This window comes from Euwallacea similis, chromosome 16 (genome assembly GCF_039881205.1).
Source record: "Euwallacea similis isolate ESF13 chromosome 16, ESF131.1, whole genome shotgun sequence".
In the NCBI taxonomy this organism is placed as follows: Eukaryota; Metazoa; Arthropoda; class Insecta; order Coleoptera; family Curculionidae; genus Euwallacea; species Euwallacea similis.
In genome coordinates this window covers 986,247-999,146 of record NC_089624.1, presented here as the reverse complement: position 1 = coordinate 999,146, position 12,900 = coordinate 986,247, and positions in this window count along the sequence as shown.

Below are 12,900 nucleotides of genomic sequence, written 5' to 3'. Positions count from 1 at the left end.
AAATTGTTTTGCTTCGCCCACTGTAAAAACAAGTATTTATGGAGGCTATTAATTCGTTAAAACCAAGAGCAGTACCCAGTTTCAGCTGAAAATTAAGAGCAATAAACCCGACTTCCCCATTGTAACCATTTGATAGCTTATGCATTTCAGATTGTTTGAAATTTCGAGTTTCTAATCACGAAACAAAGATAACTTCAATCTGGACGCGCCAGTATGTTTGTTATTTTTAGACAATACTCTCATTTTAAAGTTAGTGTCAGGTGCCTTCATGTGTTTTCCAAACTCGCACGAGATTGTAGTGGCTTTATTTGTAATGTAAACAAACCTCTTCAGCATATCTGTTTCGAAGGAAGTGAAATTTATGGTATAAGCAATTTTATACGAGATTTTGAGAGCTAAATCGAATCATTTTAGCTGCATTGCAGTGCAAACAAATCGATTAAAATGAATTCACCTGCTTATTCGGTGCTGATTGTGTAAGTTATCTGAAGTTTCAAAGATGGGAAGTATAGAATTTTAAATGCGGCTGTATTTGCAGTCGATCCAATCTTGAAAGTTACACAAGCAAACAATGACTTATCATCAGGATGAGTAAACAAACAAAACAAATTTAACCCGATATTGGATATTGTCTACTATTTCTGGAGAAATATTAAGCTTGATATTCCCCTTGGAAATGAAATATATTAGCCTACCACCGCTTGTAAAAACCAGATACGAGATAAATAGAAATATTGTGAGCAATAACTTTCCGCCCTGTTACACAGGGCGGTACGCGGAATTTATAACGTTAATAAACTCTGTTTGTTTCGCATTTAAAAGAGAATATAATTAGATTCTGGGGAACTGGGTTCTCAGACAGATAAAATATAGAAACACAAAGCTTCTAAATTAAAATTCCTTTTCCTTCTTTATCAAGCAATCGACTTCAAATTTTGATTTATTGCGTTTAAGTGAAATTCGCACAAAATCGAAAAACATGTAGGTATTTGTTTATCCGATCATAGCTCTCAAGCACATATCCACATTGCTGATTCAATTTCAAGTCAATATTTAAATTCGGGTTTAATATTTGAATGTATAACATCAAATATTTAACAGAGGCGCCACGAAATTTATCTGGTTTCCTATTGTCTTTCGTTGGCTCTTAACTAAAGTCCTAACACCTTGTAGTCAATCTCGACACTACTATGGATTTGCTTAAGCGTTACCTTTTAAGTTTTAACGAGAAAAATCGGCTTATTGCTTGGCGAGCATTCTTCTTAAAAACCAGAAGTTAGAAATTAATTCGGCGAAAGGTGATGGCTTTCTATAAGGTTGTCTAAACTTTTATTCTTTCTTTCAAATCTTATAATTTCCAAGATCTCAATCTGTTTCATTTAACTTGTTCAAATAAACTTAGCTGAGGGTTTGTGTGGTCTTTATTCAGTAAAACACTGATCAAACTAATATATTAAATTGTCATAAAACATTATAAAAAATCACTCTACTATCTACAACAAATAAACCAACGTACGCAATATACACAACGTATTTTAAGTGCGCTTCAACCTGGTGCACTTGGACCTGGATATTTTTCTATTCAAGCAAACAAATAAATAATGGTCTTTTGTTTATCCGGAGGGAATGGAAGAAGATAAATTTTATGCTATTCTCACGATAAGATTCGTCTAGAAACTCTGTTAGATACAACATTCCATCATAGATTATACAGGGTGTCAGAAATCTTCCGCTGTTATATGTAAATTTAATGAAGTAAAACCTCATGTAAAACTACAGTCCTAAGTCACCAACATTAATTTTAACGTTTTTTAGATTCATCTAAAATTTGCAAGAACCTTTAATTTAGTGTGTTGTATATATAGTATATAAATTTATACAGTAAGTTTTGCTCTTTTGCAGGTTTAACAGAAAACAGTTGTTTTTCAAGTTGTGCCTAAAATTTTGTACTCAAACTAAACTAACCTATCGCATAATAACAAAACACCTAAAATGCTATAATAATAGGAAATAAGATTGTTCAAACAATTTAATAATTCATCATTTCAATTTTCATCAATCATTATCAATTTTAATTTAAACATATTAGTGATGGTAATTGGAAAAATCGATACTCTTTAACGAATTCGCTATGTTCATGCATGAAAAAGTTGCAATATTTTTCCAGCGACTGCGTTGCGAAAAAATGAAAAAAAAAAACAAGATTCCATTTTAAATTTAAAAGCCATTCTACTTTCTTTCAGTCAATTTGCACATCTGTCTAACACTGAAAACTCCCGAGTCAAAAATGTAGCATTCGTACGTAACAGATACTGATCACGTCTCAAACATAGGTGATGTAGTTGGAAAGATGCAAAACTTCCTCAAATTAACCATAAAAAGGCCCAAAATCATGTAATACTAAAAAAACATAAATTAATAGGGTCAAAGGATTTCAATCTTCTGGTATACCGCGTCATTCTCAACAAGTTGTTAGAGGTTGGTATACTAAGTGACTTAAAATGTTCTCATACGGATCTGTAAAAAAAATTCCAAAAATTTTACAGGTGTCAAATTTGGAATTTTTATTTATCTTGAAAAAGTTACATCCGTGTTTTACTTTCCATCCATTAGGAAATTAGGACGGTCGAAAGTGCAACAAATACCACGCTATTAATTGAAACAATCTTTGAGCATCCCCGTATAATTATAATAGAATAGTGTCTAGAAAAACATGACTCAAATATGTGATAAAAAAATATTGATGATACTAGGTGTAAACCTTTCTATCGAGAACCTTTAGATACAGACCTTTAATCTGCATTTTTACAAAGAATAGAAACCGACAATCATCGTTTTGAATTTGCATTTTTAAATTTAGGTCGTTTCACGACAAAGACCGATATGTAAAATAAAATATAAAGCAGAAAAGACGGAAATGTTAATTCCCACCGTACATTCGCTTTGTTGTCTTAATTAGTCTCAATGCTTGTTTACGCTGAGCTGGTGTGAGCTACTGGCATAAAGGGACAATTTGAATGAAAATAGAATGCACATTCTCGCGTATAGGGCACAGACGATGTTTATTAAAACATAGTCTAAAGTCGATTATCTACAGAAAAACCTGTCTGATATGGCACCCAAAAAAAAATGCGAAACCTGGGGGAAAACAAAAATTATCTCGTTTATAAATTAAAAGAAAAGCCGAAACTCACTTTAGGTTATGCTTGAAGATTTTTAAATTTGCAGCCCTCAAATAGCTTATTAAAATTCTGCTAAGAGCAGCATCAATTTAATAAATTTTCGCCTTATTTGCGCATTTCCTATGCAGAAGCCTTCAACGTTAAGTAGGTTCCTCGCCCTATTCAGCTCGATTATTCAATCAAGGCTTGCCGGACATGTGTATTGAACACAACCTTCAATGAAGTTATTTCCAATAAACAAGTTACCTTTAAGGAAATACTCACACTTAGGTTCTTTCTGGCGCTTAATTCTAACTAAATAAAACTACTAAATCAAACATTAAGGTCCATTAATAACATTTCACCTCTTTTCTTCTCTATAACGCCAGCAAAATTGTTAGGTAAACATAACTGTTTACCTAACATAATTTGTAGGAAGTGTACAAAAGGATTATTACCAAGCCTTCCGACATTTTTTGCATCTCTTCCGCAAATAACTTTCCTTGTGATTATTTAGCGAAAAATCCATTAGTTACTCCTAATTATAGCGAACATTTTACATGGTTGATTTAATATTAACTCTCAAGTTCTGCTAGAGTTAGTGTCCAGGGTTAAAAATACCAGTTTTCAATAAGAAAAGTTCCTAAAAGTTTTACGAAGTTTTAGATGAATTAAAACCAAAACCCAAACGTCGCGCTTGAAGAGACCACTTGGGAACTTATTGAATTAGTTTCTTTAGGTGGATAAAAGAGTTTTCAACAAAGACTTTATTTAAACCAGATGGGGTGTTTTAGAATTTTGGTGAGTTTCGAGGGAGAGCTTTGGAGGCGTTCGATTTCATCCGTTTCACATAGTAATAATTTACAGCGATATTATATGCAAGGTGGCCCACTCTGATCGCAGGACTCGATATCGTCCGAGCTATGCCAGCTATTGATTGGAACCGGAAGTGCGGTCATGTCGGATAATTCGGGACACTAAAAAAAATGAGTAGTTTACGGGATGTTCCAAGAAAACACCAACTGACAAAAAATGGCAGCCAAAACAGGGCGGTAAATGGAGAAGCTTGTGTATGTATTCTTTTTTCAATAATTCATACCAGTTTCAAAAATATAAGTTCTAATAAATGATATTATTCTTATGCAACTATCAGCAAACTGTTACAGATAATGCGATAGGTAATGCAATACCGTCGAATATCATACTGGCAACTCCTCACTTTTTATTTTATAATTTAATAAATAATTCGAAACGAATATGCCAAACTCCATGTGATCTCTTCGTTGCTCTTTTTTGCTACAGCTGCATTCCTATTCTAGAAAGCCTAAAACTCTTATTTATAATTCGAAAATGGCAAAAAGGTGCCACGCGTGGAAAGCCTATAATTTATGAAACAAAATGCTTCAGTGCGATTTACTCGAATTTAATTTCCATTCTGAAAACTTAAATTTTCAGTCGTATCAGTACGTAGTAGTGTTTATTTACGACACAAACAACGCTGTTAAAAACTAGTTCATAAAGACCGTTAAGAAAACCTTAGATAGGTCCTTTTACAGCGAACCATTGTGGATGATAAGCAACTAACGGAAAAAGTTTTATTACGAATACTTGGAAAATTTATTTGGTAACACTGCTGATCTGAAAACGCATTTTGATAAAGTCTTAAACATCTTTAAGATATCATTTGACATTCAGCCAGGTGAAAAGTACTTCCTTTCCACGCGGGTAGACAAATGTAAGTGAATAGTTTCCTCCTGGGTGGATGTCAATATGATAGTCTCTATAGAAATTTTAAAACGAACTATTCAGACAATATTTCTACGTAAAATTTTAGCTATGCAGTAGTATTTCCAATATGAAATATAATATTAAAAATGTAAACAAGTATTTTACTCTTTGCTAAAGACCGAAAGTTACAAGCAGTCAATTCACGAATCCATTAAAATGCATAGAAACGAGGAGTTATTGTCGAGTGTTACCGTATCAAGTTCCAGGCTAAAAAGCATATGGAGAAATCCCTTGGGACTGCGGCTTGGTGAGCGTGTTACACAGCATACATATTTTCGCAATATTTTGTCTCATGCTACGAGATGCTCCTATCCACAAATTCACCTCTGTAGTCGATTTTTAAAACACCTCAAGGGAGTCGTGTGTTACAAACGCAAATTCATATCCCTTCGTGGCATAAAAAAAAATGGAACGACATTGATTTGTTGCCAGAATAAGCCTATAAATATGTTTCGGTTAAGCCCACTTGTGTATAGAAATTTCCTTTTTTTAAGTGGTACAGTCATCAATTTTGATGTTTTGTCAAATAGCAACCGCTTCAGCAGCGCTTTCAGAAAAGAAATAAATTGGAAATTTAATTATATTGCTTACTAAAAATTTGTTAGGGATTTAACTCTTTTTAACCCTTGTATTTTCCGTTTGGAGGAGAATTTAAAGGGATTTAAATTAACGCCCGTTTAATTGCCAGGGAAGATCGTGGGTTTCTTTTTAGCTTGAGATATTTAAGCCGTTTAAATTTATTTGAGGCTTTTTCTGCTACCCGACTGGGTTAAATCCATACACCTTTTGCTATTGATTTTAGAAAAATCATTTGGCAATTGAAACCTAATTATCTTTAAAGGGGCAATGATTTTCGTGCATCTGTTGTGATACCATTATAAAATAGACGCAGTATTAGTTTGGATAATTATTGTGCCTTTGATTTGCTACGTACGGTAAAGCTCATTTAAACATGAATTTGTTGCAAATGATGTTGCGTTTACAGACGACGAAGTGCCATAATTGTTTGGTTATACTAGGCATTATTTCCACCTAAATGGCTAAGGTCAAAATTTTTAAAAAATGAGACCACATTTTACAAAAAACACGACATTTTCTGCGTACCCATTACGGCAAGATATGTAGGATCCGCTCGTCAGATCGCTCTAACTCTTCTAAATGTAATTATTACTGTCTGACCAAATCGAGACACCAACGGGAAAGTCCGAATATTTGTTAGATAGTATTAGTTAAATTAGGGTTGAGGAACCGAGGGGGATTAAAAAGTGAGGTACCTCGATGTTACGCCCATGCGTATCGTACCTGAGTTCGAGTGATTCTCGGCTGTTGCTGGGTTCTCCCAGTAACCTCCTAGAATCTGTGTCACGGAAAAAACCCAAAAAGCGAACATCTCTTTGTTTGAACCAAGGAAGAAGGGCCTGAGGATGGTTGCTAAGGGCTCAAACAAAGGATGGTTCGTGGTGCTGGCTCGCAGCAGCCAGATGTTGTAACGGTCGCTGGCCTCTACTCGAGGTACGACACTGGTTTATTACCCCCAGGTTTAATATTTAAGATTTGTGACAAGGAGAATCGCTCTCTTTGATATCCGGAGTGAACGACGAACTAAGTGACGCGAGTTTTTACTAATGAAGTTACCATTTAAGCTTCGTATTGTACCCTATCCCCATTATACATAAACCCTAGACAACCGAATAAAAGAAAAACCCACAACTTTGGGGGCTCGTCCGGGATTTGGGGTAACGATTTTGGAGACTTTTACGAGATTTGGGGTAATAGTTTAGAAGACTCAGCCGAAATTTGGGAAACGAGTTAGGACGACCAAGCTCTGCACTTCAGGATTGAGAGCAACGGCGACGGTGATAACGACGAAATCACTAATACCAGACGGGTAACGACGACGACGGCGATAACGACGAAACAGTGCGAGATTAGGGTGATAATAGTGATTAATTCCGCGAAGTGAAGTGGAGTGCGGAAAAGGTGTACGCAACCGACAGATAAAAGCAGTTAAGGTAGGATACAGAAGTTAGTCTAATTTTACTGTATTAGTAGATTTATTGCTTTGTAATCCCGATTGTGTCTCGATTTCTTCTATTGACTGGTCTTTTCAAGTCGATTCTACGTAAACAGCAAAACGCATCGTATCTCATTTTTTATTTTCTTGGAATATTGGCCTAGTATCAATTCCATACCCAATTATGACTACTTTGGGGGATATTGAAAAAATTGCGCAAAATATCACAAATTCTAAACTGAGGGCGGTTCAAGCGCTGCATGTTGCTGTTTACGGCAAAGAAGGTCAAGGTCGGCAAACTAGAAAAAATGTGAGGAAATTCCCTGGTTTTAACCTGGACAAGGAATCAAGGGAATATCAGACCAAATTAACAGAAACCGAAGATCAGTTGAACTTAAGCGATTTGATGGCGATCTGTCACATTCTGAACTTGGACTATTCGGGACAACACGAGGACATCGCGAATCGGGTATGCTCTTTCCTGAATGACTTGTCAGTCAACGACGATATTACTGAGGGACAAGAAGACGGGGAGACCGAAGATGAGGATGCCGGAGGTCAGGAAAGTAGCGACGAATCCGGACATGAGGACGAAATTGACGAGGGAAATTTAGCTCAGCCACAAGCCCGTACCAAAACGAAGACGAGAAAAATAATCCTTTTGCGTTAACCTTTCGTGACGTAGAAGACAGCATTAGACCATTTGATGGCAAGGATGATTACCCGATAGAAAAGTGGATCCGAGATTTTGAGGAAATAGCAGAGGTCACACGATGGAACGACTTACAGAAATTAATATTCGCGAAAAAGTCGTTGACGGGTTTAGCGAAACTATATGTGCAATCAGAAAAGGGTATTAAATCCTGGACTACTCTTAAGAAAAGACTTACCGCTGAGTTTGAAGTGAAGGTCAGCAGTGCTCAGATTCATAAGTTGCTAATGTCTCGAAAGAAAAGTCCTGCTGAGACAGTACAGGAATATGTATTGGTCATGCGTGAGATCGGAAGCCGAGCGACGTTAGAGGCCGAGGTCGTGATACAATACATTATTGACGGGATACAGGATGATCCATCAAGCAAATGTGTGCTTTATGGAGCGAAAAACTTCGCTGAGTTTAAGGATAAGGTCAGATTGTATGAGCAGATCAGAACAAAAAGGCCGACGTTCAGCTCAGAGAAGAAGTATGAGAAAAAGGAAATCAAGAAGGAAGAGCACGATAGAAAGGGGAGAACTACCAATTGTTTCAATTGCGGGCTCAAAGGACATAAATCCAACGCGTGCCCAGACAGAGCCAAAGGGGTCAAATGTTATAATTGTAATAGTTTTGGACATATATCAACCAAATGCCCAACGAAGACAAACGACGCAGGTAAAAATAGCCCGTGTGCCAATGTTCGCCTTATGGAAGTCGTACCGAATAATGCCGTTAAGGTACAAATCGACAATGTACAACTGACCGCACTGTTAGATACGGGTAGCGACATAAGTGCGATAAGGAGCGATGCTTACGATGACTATCTAGGACATATCCCTTTAACGGGGAATGAGATAATTATAAAAGGAATAGGTTCCAATAGAGTGAGGACCAAAGGATTTTTCCAAAAGGAAGCAAGGATCAACGACGAAGACATATTGTTAACGTTCCACGTGATACCAACAAATGCCTCAAACTTTAAGGCCATTGTGGGTAATGACCTATTAAAATGGGCGGATGTAAGTTTCACAGAAGGAGGCGTGGTCATACACAAGAGGAGGGAGGAAAATTTCTTGATGGAGATGAAGATTGCCGACGGTCTGGATCAAGAGAACCCGCAAATTGACCATATACCGAATGTAGAGTGCAAAAACAAAGTTAAGGACTTGATAGAAAATTACTCGCCGGAGAAAGTAAAGGATGTCGACATTAGGATGAAGATTGTCCTGAGGGATGAAGAGCCAGTATATCAGAACCCAAGGAGACTCTCACCCGTTGAGAGAGTAGAGGTAGAAAGACAAGTACAGGAGTGGTTAGATGAAGAAATCATAAGACCCAGTTATTCTGATTTCGCAAGTCCGATAGTGTTGGTAAAGAAACGAGATGGCAGTATGAGACTTTGTTGCGACTATCGCAGAATCAATAGGAAAATAGTCAAGGACCGTTTTCCGTTACCATTGATTGAGGACGTGCTAGATAGGTTGCAAGGAGCCAAATACTTCAGCACGATAGATCTGCGAAATGGATTTTTCCACGTTCCTGTAGACGAAGACAGTCGAAAATATACCTCGTTCGTCACTCATAACGGACAGTTCGAATTCCTAAAATGTCCTTTTGGCCTATGTAACAGCCCAGCAGTTTTTCAGAGGTTTATATGCCATATTTTTCGGGAGTTAACCTCTATGAACATTGTGTTGTATTATATGGACGATGTAATAATTTTAAGTAGCACTCTCGAGGAAGGGGTAGAGCGTCTGGCGATGGTCTTACAAGTAGCGAGAGACTATGGGCTGGAAATAAAGAAGAGTAAATGCCAATTCTTAAGAAGACGAGTAGAATTCCTATGCTATATCATCGAGGATGGTAAAGTGCAGCCCTCTGAGGAAAAGGCATTGGCGATCAGAAGATTTCCGGAACCAAAAACGCCCAAGCAGATCCAATCCTTTCTCGGTTTGACGGGGTATTTCCGAAAATTCGTCGCTTCATATGCCATAATCGCAAAACCTTTAAGCGATCTGTTGAGGAACAACAAGGAATTTGTGTTAGGCGATGAACAAAGACGGGCATATGAGACGTTGAAGGAATTACTAACTAGTGAACCAGTCCTGTATATTTACAGGCAAGATGGTGAAACCCAATTACATACTGATGCAAGTAAGTATGGTTACGGCGCTTGCTTGATGCAGAAATCCAACGACGACAATAAATTCCACCCTGTATATTATATGAGTAAGAAAACGACACCAGCTGAAGAACGATACCACAGCTACGAACTGGAGGTTCTGGCTGTGATACAAGCTGTCAAGAAATTTAGAGTCTACCTCTTAGGCAGTAATTTCAAGATAGTCACGGATTGTTCCGCTTTCCAGAAGACTATGGATAAGAAAGACTTGACTACGAGAGTAGCACGATGGGCATTACTGTTGGAAGAATATTCATACGTTATAGAGCACCGAAGTGGCCGTCGAATGGCCCATGTGGACGCTCTGAGTCGATATCCAGCCGTAATGACTCTAACTGAAATTAATGACGAAGAAGGGACTCTGCGGCGATTAAAAGCGGCGCAAGAAGGAGATGAGTTCGTCCAGGCTGTCAAGAAAATTGCCAGCACTGAAGATTACCAAGGCTATTTAGTAAAGAACGGTATTTTGTACAAATACGACAATGGGTTGGAATTAATAGTCGTACCGAAGTCGATGCAGTCCGAGGTCATAAAGAAAACGCACGAAATAGGCCATTTTGGCATTGCAAAAGTGAAGGAAATCGTCAAAAGAGAATTCCATATACCGAAGTTGAAAGAAAAGATTCATACTGTTATTAAGAATTGTGTGGCCTGCATTCTGGGAAACAGAAAAGAAGGAAAGAAAGAGGGAATGCTGCACCCGATAGCCAAGGACGAAGGACCGCTATACACTTACCATATTGACCATTTAGGACCTCTGCCTTCAACAAATAAAAATTACCAGCATATATTGGCCGTAGTAGATGACTTCTCGAAATTCGTTTGGCTGTACACTACCAAGTCGACGACGTCGCGGGAAACCATCGACAAATTAAGAACGCAACAGAAAAATTTTGGAAATCCGTCAAGAATAATTACAGACAAAGGTACTGCGTTCACGTCGAAGGAATTCAGCGATTATTGTGAACATGAGGGGATCCAACACGTCACTGTCACCACCGGAGTACCTCGAGGGAACGGTCAAGTGGAACGGGTTAATCGCACGATTATCCCTGTCCTTACGAAACTGAGCATGGAAAATCCTAGTAGGTGGTATGACAAAGTAGATAAGGTGCAAACTGCTTTGAATTCCACACTGCAAAGGAGTATCGATGCTACACCGTTCGAGGTATTGTTTGGTGTCCGGATGAGGCATAATGAGGAGATTCGCATTAAGGAAATGCTGGAAAAGGAGATAATCAAGAATTTCGACGCAAAAAGGGAAAGACTACGTGAAGATAGCAAAAAGCAAATTTTGAAGGCGCAAGAAGAAAACAGGAGGCAATATAATTTAAGGCGGAAGAAAGCGACAAAGTATAAACGGAGGGATTTAGTGGCCATAAAAAGAACGCAGTTCGGGGGCGGGCTGAAACTGTGTAAGAAATTTCTTGGTCCTTATGAGGTCATCGAGGTTCTGCCCAATGAGCGATACGAGGTCATTAAGGTGGGCACCCACGAAGGACCGGGACGCACCTCTACCTGTGCCGAATACATGAAGCCATGGGTCGATAATGATAGCGAATCCGAGGCGGATTGCTAGTCAGAATGGCCGAATGTAGGATCCGCTCGTCAGATCGCTCTAACTCTTCTAAATGTAATTATTACTGTCTGACCAAATCGAGACACCAACGGGAAAGTCCGAATATTTGTTAGATAGTATTAGTTAAATTAGGGTTGAGGAACCGAGGGGGATTAAAAAGTGAGGTACCTCGATGTTACGCCCATGCGTATCGTACCTGAGTTCGAGTGATTCTCGGCTGTTGCTGGGTTCTCCCAGTAACCTCCTAGAATCTGTGTCACGGAAAAAACCCAAAAAGCGAACATCTCTTTGTTTGAACCAAGGAAGAAGGGCCTGAGGATGGTTGCTAAGGGCTCAAACAAAGGATGGTTCGTGGTGCTGGCTCGCAGCAGCCAGATGTTGTAACGGTCGCTGGCCTCTACTCGAGGTACGACACTGGTTTATTACCCCCAGGTTTAATATTTAAGATTTGTGACAAGGAGAATCGCTCTCTTTGATATCCGGAGTGAACGACGAACTAAGTGACGCGAGTTTTTACTAATGAAGTTACCATTTAAGCTTCGTATTGTACCCTATCCCCATTATACATAAACCCTAGACAACCGAATAAAAGAAAAACCCACAGATATATAGTCGCCCAGAAAAAATGCACGAATAAAAAGTAACCACAAATTTCTGAGATGAAATGGTCTAATTTGTACCGTTCAACATTCTTCCAAGCTACTTATAATAATTCGAAAACCTTAATAATTGTTCGCAATTCTTCTATACCTCCATGATATACAGGATGTCCCAGAAAGTGTAGGCAAGCTTTTGGATACATATACAGAGTATTAAAACGACATGACAAATTCCTATAAAAAATTTCTACAGACTCACCCTACCAAGATATAGGCTAGGGAGAAACTGTTGCAAAGAATTATGTTTCATTCCGATCAAATAAGAAATAATGCTGGTATTTTGTGGCGGGTGCAACAACCCTCAATTCGTCGTGTGCCAAAATGTATTAGACTGCAAGGAGCCCATGTTGAATCCACTTCTGAAGTTTTTAATTAAACAGTTAAATTATCAATTCTTCATTTCGATTTCGGAAAAGTTTAATTTAATTAAAAATTAATTTAAATAATGGGCGTTTTCTGGAAAGCGGTTCATTTTATCGATGTCAAACAAGAGTACCTTTTTTTTAATTTAAGCTTCAAGCTATCCAAAAATGTTTTTCTTTTGTCTTTATTATACAGGATGTTAAAAATATGAGTATTAATGTGTACAAGATGGTCGGTCCGTGGCGAACTCAAATAGCAAAATGAGTTTCAAAAACACTATTTTAAGGTGCCTTAACTAATATCTATCATATTAAAAAATTATCAAATTATACCAAGTACTTTGGAAGTTATTTAATAAAAACAGATTTTCAGGGGCTTCTTTTAGAGGCCCATATCTTGGTAGAGAGGGTCTGTAGAAAAAATTTTTATAGGAACTTGTTATGTTATTTTGATACCCTCT